Here is a 9,845-nt window from a genome sequence, read left to right as displayed (position 1 = left end):
TTTCTTCAACTCTGAGGCTTTTCTTTCGAGGAACCCGTATGGGTTTCCTTTGTAGCAATTGCTACGAACGGGTGGATGTCTGATTTTCCCTTTATTAATTACTTCTCTCCGCCTTGCGGATTTCCGCAGAACTACTATGTTAGTACCTGAAGAAAAAACTTGTCGATTGTCCAGGTACTAAAATTCATGTGCGGGAAGACATGGGGAACATCTGTACTCCGCATGCTTCAGTTGTACAGAGCTCTATTCAGGGTATTTACGTTACAGCCTTCCAGTGTTGTCCAGTACGTGCAAGTCAAATACTCGCTCATTGGAGAGCTTACAAGGTCAAGCATTGCGCACGTGTTTAGGACTTCCTCGCTGTGCACCAATAGCTGCCAACAATCGTGTTCGCCAAAGATAATTCCGTCCAAGCATACGTTGCTGTGGATTGTCTCAGGACGCATATCCGTCATCTTTCCCGCGTCTCCGATTATTACTTGGCGTCCTTGCCATCGCAGAGACCTCGTGCAACGTTTTCTGAAGTTATAATCAACCATACAGATTGTCTTCCATTAGGATACACACCAGCAGCACGGCCTTCATTGCACTTGTGGTGTCTCCAACAGCCTCAGGTGCGACTAAGTATTGCGGGTGCAAAGAAGGCCAATCTCCCAACAATAGCTTTGAAACAGAGGACACTGCTGTTAATCAATGAGATATACGGGGACCGAATACACATCTATACTAATGGTTCGTTCTCACCTACCAGCTCTTAAGGTGCCGTTGTCATTCCAGCTACGAAAACCACAATGATATTCAAACTGTCCCACATAACAACATCAACGGCGGCAGAGCTTGCTGCCCTGCGTGCTGCTGTCATCTCCTGCAAGAGACACCTCAGAAATGAGTCATTTTTGTGACTCTAAGGCAGCGCTACAGAGTCTGCATTTTGTCCCATATCATTGAGCAGCTGACATATGAAATAAGAGAAGATCACAATCAAGCTATCGCTAAAGGGCATGACATATTCCAGTGGCTACCTGGACCTACCGGCATTGCTGGTAATGACCTCGCCGACGAAGCCGCCCGGCCTGCCCATCTGGATGCCCGACTAGTTCCAATCCCCTGATCCAGAAAGGACGCTGCAAGAAAGCTTCATATCGTGGCGAAAGCTATGACACAGAAATACTGGTCTTCTCCCAACCTCCCGAAGTGTCATCTTCATAGGCTAGATCCATCTTTAAAGCTACAAGTGCCATCAAATGTTTCCCGCTCTGAGGCGACAGTATTGTGCTGTTTCTGGCTCGGAGTGGCATTTACGAAGGCTTGCTCGTTCCGGATCGGAATGGGGGATACGCCCATGTGCGACTTTTGTGGAACCATAGAAACGATTGAACCCATCCTATGTATATGTCCCCAATACGACGTCGAGCGTGAAGCTCTCCAGACAGCATTGAACCAGCTGGACTCTAGACCATTTTCGGTAATGAAGATCCTTGGACCATGGCCGTACACGTCGATGGCACAGAAAGCCACGAAAGCGCCGTTGAAATACTTCAGGTCGACAGGTCTTGGAAGCCATGTGAAGACTTGGTGCGAACCTTCAAATGTGCGCGAAACGGTGTTCTCGCTATCTCCTCTCTCTCTTCATTCCCGACGACGATAAGCGATGATAAGCGACTGGGTTGCTATAGTATGCCTTGAATTGCAAGGGCATTTCAAGCATCCTATTTCGGGGGGCGTAGTGGCCTGTGCGGTTTGAGGGAAGGTAAGGGAAACGCTCGGCTCGGAATCACTCGGCACTGGGAAAAACAGTAGACGCACAGTCTCCACGACACCAGCACTAAGGGACATCTTGATCATTAAAATAATAATTGAATAGTCAATTACTTTATATAACTAATTGGATGCGGAGTACTTGAAAATTGATGGCTGTTTCACAAATGATGGCAGTGCCTACAATCATCGATGCTTTTCACCTTCACTGAAATTCCTCTTGCGTGTCAGGTGAGGGCTCTTTGAGCAACGTGCAATTCGGCGCCAGAATGTGTACGAACACTGGCTCTGATACGTGTGTGTGCGTGCGCGTGTACGCGCGCTGTTTGCCCGCTGCTTGCATGGACGGACAGACGGACGGACGGACAGACAGACAGACAAACATCTACCTGCTTGGTAGAAGTCTGCCAAGCAGGTAGACTTCTTCCGCCACTGGGTCGGCGTAAGATGACAGACAGACAGACAGACAGACAGACAGACGGACAGACACAGACAGGCAGACAGACAGACGGACAAACAGACACAGACAGACAGGCAGACAGACAGACACAGATGGACAAACAGAGACAGACAGACAGGCAGACAGACAGACACAGACGGACAGACACAGACAGACAGACACTGACAAGCAGACAAGCAGACGGACAAACAGACACAGAAATACAGATGGACAGACGGACAGACACAGACAGACAGACACAGACAAGCAGACAAGCAGACGGACAAACAGACACAGACAGACAGACGGACAGATACAGACAGACGGACAGACGCAGACAGACAGAAACAGACAGACAGACAGACAGACAGACAAACAGACACAGACGGACCGACGGACAGACGGACAGACGGACAAACAGACACAGACAGACAGGCAGACAGACAGACACAGATGGACAGACAGAGACAGACAGACAGACACAGACAGGCAGACAGACAGATGGACAAACAGAGACAGACAGACAGGCAGACAGACAGACACAGACGGACAGACACAGATAGACAGACACAGACAGGCAGACAGACAGACAGACAAACAGACACAGACAAACAGATGGACAGACGGACAGACACAGACAGACAGACACAGACAAGCAGACAAGCAGACGGACAAACAGACACAGACAGACAGACGGACAGACGAACAGATACAGACAGACGGACAGACAGACACAGACGGACAAACAGACAGACGGACAAACAGACACAGACAGGCAGACAGACAGACGGACAGACAGACGGACATGCAGACAGACACAGACGGACAAACAGACGGACAGACAAACAGACACAGACAGGCAGACAGACAGACGGACAAACAGACAGACATGCAGACAGACAGACAAACACAAACAGGTGGACAGACAGACACAAACAGACAGACATGCAGACAGACAGACAGACATGCAGACAGACAGACAGACACAGACACAGGCAGACAGGCAGACAGGCAGACACAGGCAGACAGGCAGACTAACTTTGATGTCCTGACGGCAAGCATAACCATAAACCATCGAAAAGGTGCATCAAACAACAGGACATCGTGAAAACAACTAAACGCACCCCAAATCTCCTCTGAATATGACCGAAGTATACTATAGTCCGACAGTCATTAGTAAATGAGAAAAATAAACAAGAAATGAGACAAAGAGTGGCCGTAGAAATGCAGTTTGTCAGCAGTTCTGCATGTGCTTGCCTGCGAAATAATCTTCTAAGCAGCAGGCGAAAGAAGACACATCAGAGAAGGAGCTTGGAAACATTTCAAGGGATTACAAAATTTTCTACACAGAAGTTTAGCTCAAAACAACATATTCGGCGTCAGCGAAATGCCGGCTTCGGAGGATTATTTCCTGAGGCAAGCTCTTGGTTTGCTACAAGAGTACTCATCGTTTTACCCCTTACTCTTATGCGTCGTTCGAAGAATTTCCTCCCCGTGGCTGAGTGCACCTTTCGCAAACGGCCACACACGAAAAAATAAAGAGATGTTACACAGCGCGCGGAGCAAAATAACGCGAGTTCGCGACAATAATAAACGAACATTTAGAACTATTTTTTTTCTGAACCCATGGAGGCTACCGCAGAAGCTGTGGGCGCTGAGTGCTATAGGAATATTGAAAGTAGTCAAAAAGCGGTTTGGAAGTATGCGGCATTGAAATGTTTTTTTAGCGCGTGGTCGGCGATCTGTATAGGTTGAGCCACTAACCCGGTTCCGGCGTACCTTGTTCGTTTGGGAAGTACTACTAGATCATCAATTACACGCTTTCTTTGGCAGTGCAACCTATAGCATTCCGTTGAGTTAAAATATTTGCCCTCCGTGCAGCCATTCGTCTTGACAGAGGCATATATTTATAAATAGAAATATTTATAAAAGCATTTGGACGTGTGCAATCACCGATACATGAGTGAGAGGAGAACAAATGCTGGCATATGTTGCATGAAGCAATGCCAATTAAAAGCAATGACAAGTGTGAGTATTGTGCTTCTGCGCATCTCTAGAGATGCCAATTTCTCTGCAGCGGACTGGTTGCGCCATCAGTAACCGCATGGCACGTTTCACTATATTTTCCCAAAACGGTCTAGAGAGCGCCACCATTCATTTGCAGTGATATCGTGAGCTCTCTGTGTGTTACCATAGGCTAGGCCTTTGACCCTATATATCGAGGACCGGTGTCTCGAGGACCGCCAAATAACGCTCGAGTTTTGCTGCCAAGGTGTTATAACATACAACGCGATTTACTTTTCATGAAGGTGGCATACAAGCTAGAACGGCTACCTGTTCCGTCTAAATGGGCAGACCTAGGCAGCTCGGGTGCTTCCATGCCATGCTTTGACGTAATTTCTCTTGCATTCGGGAGTCAGCAGGAGACCTAGACAAAAATCGCTACTATGGTATAAGTGAGGCGGAACTACTGCGTCACTCCATCGAATTCTCACCGAAATATTCAGCCATTACTTTCTTTTTGCTACGGCGAGCAGTTAACTGCTCGAAACTGGGTCTGCTTGTGTCCTACCATCCGACCTTTCCTTTACGCTGTTGCTGCCATGCAGTGTTGACGTCAGACCATCTCCTCTTCATCGTCAGCTTCGCCCTCATTGTGAAGCAAAGGAAGAGAAAAGCACCCCTAGTCGGTATCTCAACGTTGAAAAACGGTTTAGTCACGCAGCAAGAAATTTACGACCGCCTATAACATCATTCTAGTTAAGTTTGCAACACGGATCGGCCATATCGCTATAGAAGTACCACGTATTCTACAGGAAATTAGCACTTGCTACCTTGTCTGTCTCGGTTCTAACGAGCGCAATCAAGGTGAGCGGTGCATGAAGGAGAGAGAAAGGTCAAGAGTTACGTGATGACGCTCAAAAGTTATGTTCAAGGAGTAAGCATTAAATATTTTCCCGTCACGCCGCTAAACGCTATTCCCATCTGAACAGGCTGTGAAACGGGTTGCTTCCACCGTATATTAACGGCAGAGCAGGCGCAGTCGCTACTGTCGTTGGTCATAAAGTTGTACGGGGTATTTCAGTATTACAGACTGTCACACGACTTAGTTATACAGCGCGGTCAAGAAAAAGGTAGACATCGCTAAAACGTTCTGAGTCATCAGTGGCAATTCCTAATTTGAATCACCATATCAGAAAACTAGAGGCGATAAAAACGAACATTATGTACCGAATGTGTACCTCTTCAGAACACATAAACATATGATGGCCACCACAACAATTAAGGTGAAAATCAAACTATAAAATTGAGTTTAATTATTTAGCCATCGAGGAAGTCAAGTGCGCTTGTATTTATTCCTTGCAAACCATAGACACATGGACTGCATTGGCTGAGTGTATAGTCCTGTGATCGCAGAAGTGCAATCTTTTCGTCGAAAGCGCACCAATCAGAAGGTTTCTGCAAACATGCATTATCGCGTTCATCTGCATGCGATGACCATTCCAACAATGACTTGGACTCACAAGAATAATTCTTTTAGTAGATGTCAGAATACTTGTTTCAGTTAAGCTTAAAAACGGCCATATCCGTCGTGACAGCAAGCAATTGCGTTAGTATATTTCAATTCCAGTAGTGGAGGTTTGAAATGCCCGCATATTAAGAGGTGGATCCCTTCAAATCGTCATGCCGTACTGCGAACAGGAACTGCGATGGGCATTGCGACTTGTACGTGCTGCCCTGAGCACATTAGTGACCATCATCGAAAAGCGGACGAACCATCAACGCGTCGCATGCGCTCCGGCTCCGAGTACAATTGTTTCCCCAATTGCCAGTTCGCACAAATCAATGTTCATTGGTTCGCGTGCCAATACACTTTCCCCGCAATGTCGTTGTTTTAACCGATCTTCTTCATAAAACCAGAAGAAACTAATTACCAATGGTAAAACGAGTGTGCGTACTTTGGTGATTTGTCCTGTTCAGAACTCCTGTACTGCGAACGCAAAAGGATCTGACAGCAGATAGCACCAGTGTTGATGACGATGAAACAAACTTAGAATTCCGTAATTTTGATGAATAAATAAAGCGAGTAAAATCCAGTACGATTCAGTAAGCAGTCGTTGTAAGAGAACACAGAAATGGAAGGGAAACATGTATTATCATCATCATTAACCGCAGCAGCATTTTTTTTTAATGTCCACTGCAGCACGGAGGCCTCTCCCAGATATGTCCAATCATCCCTGTTTTGCGCTAGCTGATTCCAACTTGCGCCAGCGAATTTCTTAATTTCATCAACCCACTTAATCTTCGGCCGGCCTCGACAGCGCTTCCTTTCCCATGGCACCCATTTTGTAACTCTAATAGTCCACCGCCTATCTGCTGTACGCATTACATGTCCTGCCCAGCTCTATTTCTTTTTTTCTTAACGTCAACTGCAATATCGGCTACCACCGTTTTATTTCTCATCCCCACCGCTATCTTCCTGTCTCTTAACGTTTTGCCTAACATTTTTCGTCACGTCGCTATTTGCGCGGTGCTGAGCTTGTTTTCGAACTTCTTTGTTAACCTCCAAGTTTCTGCCACATATATTAGCACAAGTACAATGCAATGATTGTTGTTTTCTACTTGTAACGGGGTTTCATACCTATATGTAATGTCACTCTTACAATGTGTGGCGTGAAAATCCAGCTTAGCACACAATAAAATGCAGATTTCGGCAGGCGCATTATAGTTAAAGCACAAGTTGTAGTGGCGGGTAAAGGTTTGGTTTCCTTTGAAATATGCATAAGGTGATACTGGTAATGAGGTCAAGTGATGACAACGATGGAACGTCAATGACGCAGTAACAGACAAACAGACACGATAAACTCAGTTTCGAGCTTTGAACTGCTGAACAAGTGGGGCGCGCGATGGACTTCTTCAGAGTTCATGATCGTCTATATGTACAGGCAGGCGGGAAACACATTCACAGGGACAGAGTCGTTTCGTGTTTTCACGGGCTCCTGTCCGGGCGTGCGCTATACCTATATATATAGACCACCTTAATTGCTGCCACGAAACAAAAAAAATAGAATAGCAGATTAAACATCTCAAACACTCCTAATGTAAGGAACAGTTGTGCGTATGCGAGGACGAACACAGTAAGAAAAAGAACGAGGTAGATGTAGAGAACGTCATTCCCCTAGCGTCCATAACAGCCATAGCCGCGTCGACAATCCCACGTGCACTTCTATCGTGCCAGCACTAACTGGCTATTCGAGACGATAGCCGCGGGGGTCACATTGCGTAACACGGGTACGCGAGAGCGCATGCGCGCGCACGCCAGTTTCCTTTACAGCAAAAGAACGTAGTGATTAAACAGTCAAATTTACAGCATTAGATTAATCGCTTCCCCAAATATTCGCTTCACATAGGTGCGCGTTGGCTCTGCATAACTTTTTTCTTTTTTTCATTCTTATTGTCAAAGACCTGTCTGCACACGTAGCTCAAATAACACTGCAGTTCGCTGGTTTCACAGGCTTTCGTACTTCTGTCGTGAGATACTTCTTGCGATTTTGCTTTGATCGAACGTCTCAACAGCCTCAACTTTTAACATGCGTTGTTCCTATTGTTGATGAGAAGGGTAAGACAAAGGCATCGTCGTCAACCTTCCTCTCTCTCTCTCTCTCTCTCTTTGCGATTGCGATGTTTGCACCCCTGAAAATTCTCGAACATGTTCCTGGCTGCTCAACCATGCTAATCGCCTTTTAGGTTGACGGATGTTTTACTGTTACTCCATTTGCCCATTAAGAGGAAGCTTTAGTTCGAAAACGCTTTTCTGAGATAACCCCTGGATCAATTTTAATGGATTTTTTTTTTAATTTGAGAGAGAACGTTAAATTCTAGTGACTGTAGAAGCGCAATTTCGATTTAAGGCCTGAATTTTGTGAAAAGAATTTTCAAAAATTCGAAACTTCGAAAAAGGTAGAAACACGAAGTTTGCAAATTAATAGCTCTACATGAAAAACAGATGTCGCGGTTCTGTAAACGGCATCCGTTAGATCATTGAAAGCGGTCAAATTTCATACGTCATTTCATATCTTACGTCAATTCGTTACCTTATTTACAAGGGTTCCACAGAAACTGTATTTACATATTACTGAATTTTTTCAGATTCATATGTAACACATCAGTTTTGTCCGCTTTAGGTGTACTATCAGATGCAGTTCACAGAATTGTGTAATCATTTTTTCTTACTAAGTTGCATAGTTGTAAACTTGATAGCTTTTTTTCCTGAAAATTTTCGATTTTCGCAAACATTTAATAAAAAGTTAACGGCCTAAATTAAAAATTAGAAAACGGTCACTAGATTTAAAATTTTTCTTTTAAATGCAACAAACCTCGTCAAATTTAGTGCAGTGATTGCCGAGAAAAACGAATTCTTCTTTTACATGTATTTAGATAGGGGCACCCGAGCTGAAGCTTCCTCTTAAACCTTATAGACCTTAAGAGGAAGCTTTTGCTCGAGTGCTCCTATCTAAATACATGTAAAAGGAGAATTCGTTTTTCTGGGCAACCACTGCACCAAATTTGACGAGGTTTGTTGCATTTAAAAGACAAACTTAAAATCTAGTGACTGTTGGTTTCGAATTTTTGAGTTAGGTCGTCAATCTTTTATTAAAAATTGACAAAAATCGAAAATTTTCAAAGAACGAAACTATCACGTTTACAACTCTGTAACTCAACCACTAAAAATGATAATACAATTCTGTGAATTGCATCTAGTAGTACATCTAAAGCGGACAAAATTTGTATGTTACACATGAATATAAAAAAATTTAATCACAGGGAAATACAACTTTTGCAAAACCGTTGTAACCAACGTAACAAGTTCACGTAAGATGTAAAATGACATATTGAATTTGTCCGCTTTGAATGATCTAATGGATGCCGTTTACAGCACCGCGATATCAGTTCTTGATGCAGAGCTATGAATTTGTAAACTTCGTGCTTCTATTTTTTTCAAACGGTGAAATATTTGAAAATCGTTTTAAGAAAATTCAAGCCCTAAATCGATATTCCGCTTCCAACAGTCACTAGAATTTAACTTTCTCTTTCAAATACAACAAACTTCATCAAAATCGGTCTAGGGGTTATCTCATAAAAACGTTTTTGCGTTTTACATGTATTTGAATAGGCCGCGTCGGAGTTGGGCCCGAGCTAAAGCTTCCTCTTAAACCTTATAATAACAGTGCTTGTAGCTGCAGCGTTTCTTGCGGTCAGAATGTGCGGGTGTTCGCACAGCGCAGTTAAGCATGTCGTCCCGATTTTACCTTAATGAAACAAAACTGGTGACGTTGCGCCAGTAATGATATTACTCCGCTGGAAAAAAATCAAAACCATACGACTGTTTCTTATTTTCATTTCCATATGAGCGCATACATTCATTCCCCCTGTTTTTGCCACGCTGTTTTAGCGTGCTTTGTATTTTTTCCTCCAGTAAAATAAATTACCTTCACTGTTCGACCAAAGGGCGGCCCCAGACTAAGAACAAAATCAGTACCCCAATCTGTGCGCTGCGCGATCTGCTTGATTGGGGCTCCACCCACAGAATGTCACAGCACAGCCTTACCTTGTCCGACAAAACATGAATGACAAAAAAAAGCGTAAG

This window comes from Dermacentor andersoni, chromosome 4 (assembly GCF_023375885.2).
Source record: "Dermacentor andersoni chromosome 4, qqDerAnde1_hic_scaffold, whole genome shotgun sequence".
Lineage (NCBI taxonomy): Eukaryota > Metazoa > Arthropoda > Arachnida > Ixodida > Ixodidae > Dermacentor > Dermacentor andersoni.
The sequence above is the reverse complement of the archived record's forward strand: the minus strand, read 5'-3'. Positions refer to the sequence as shown.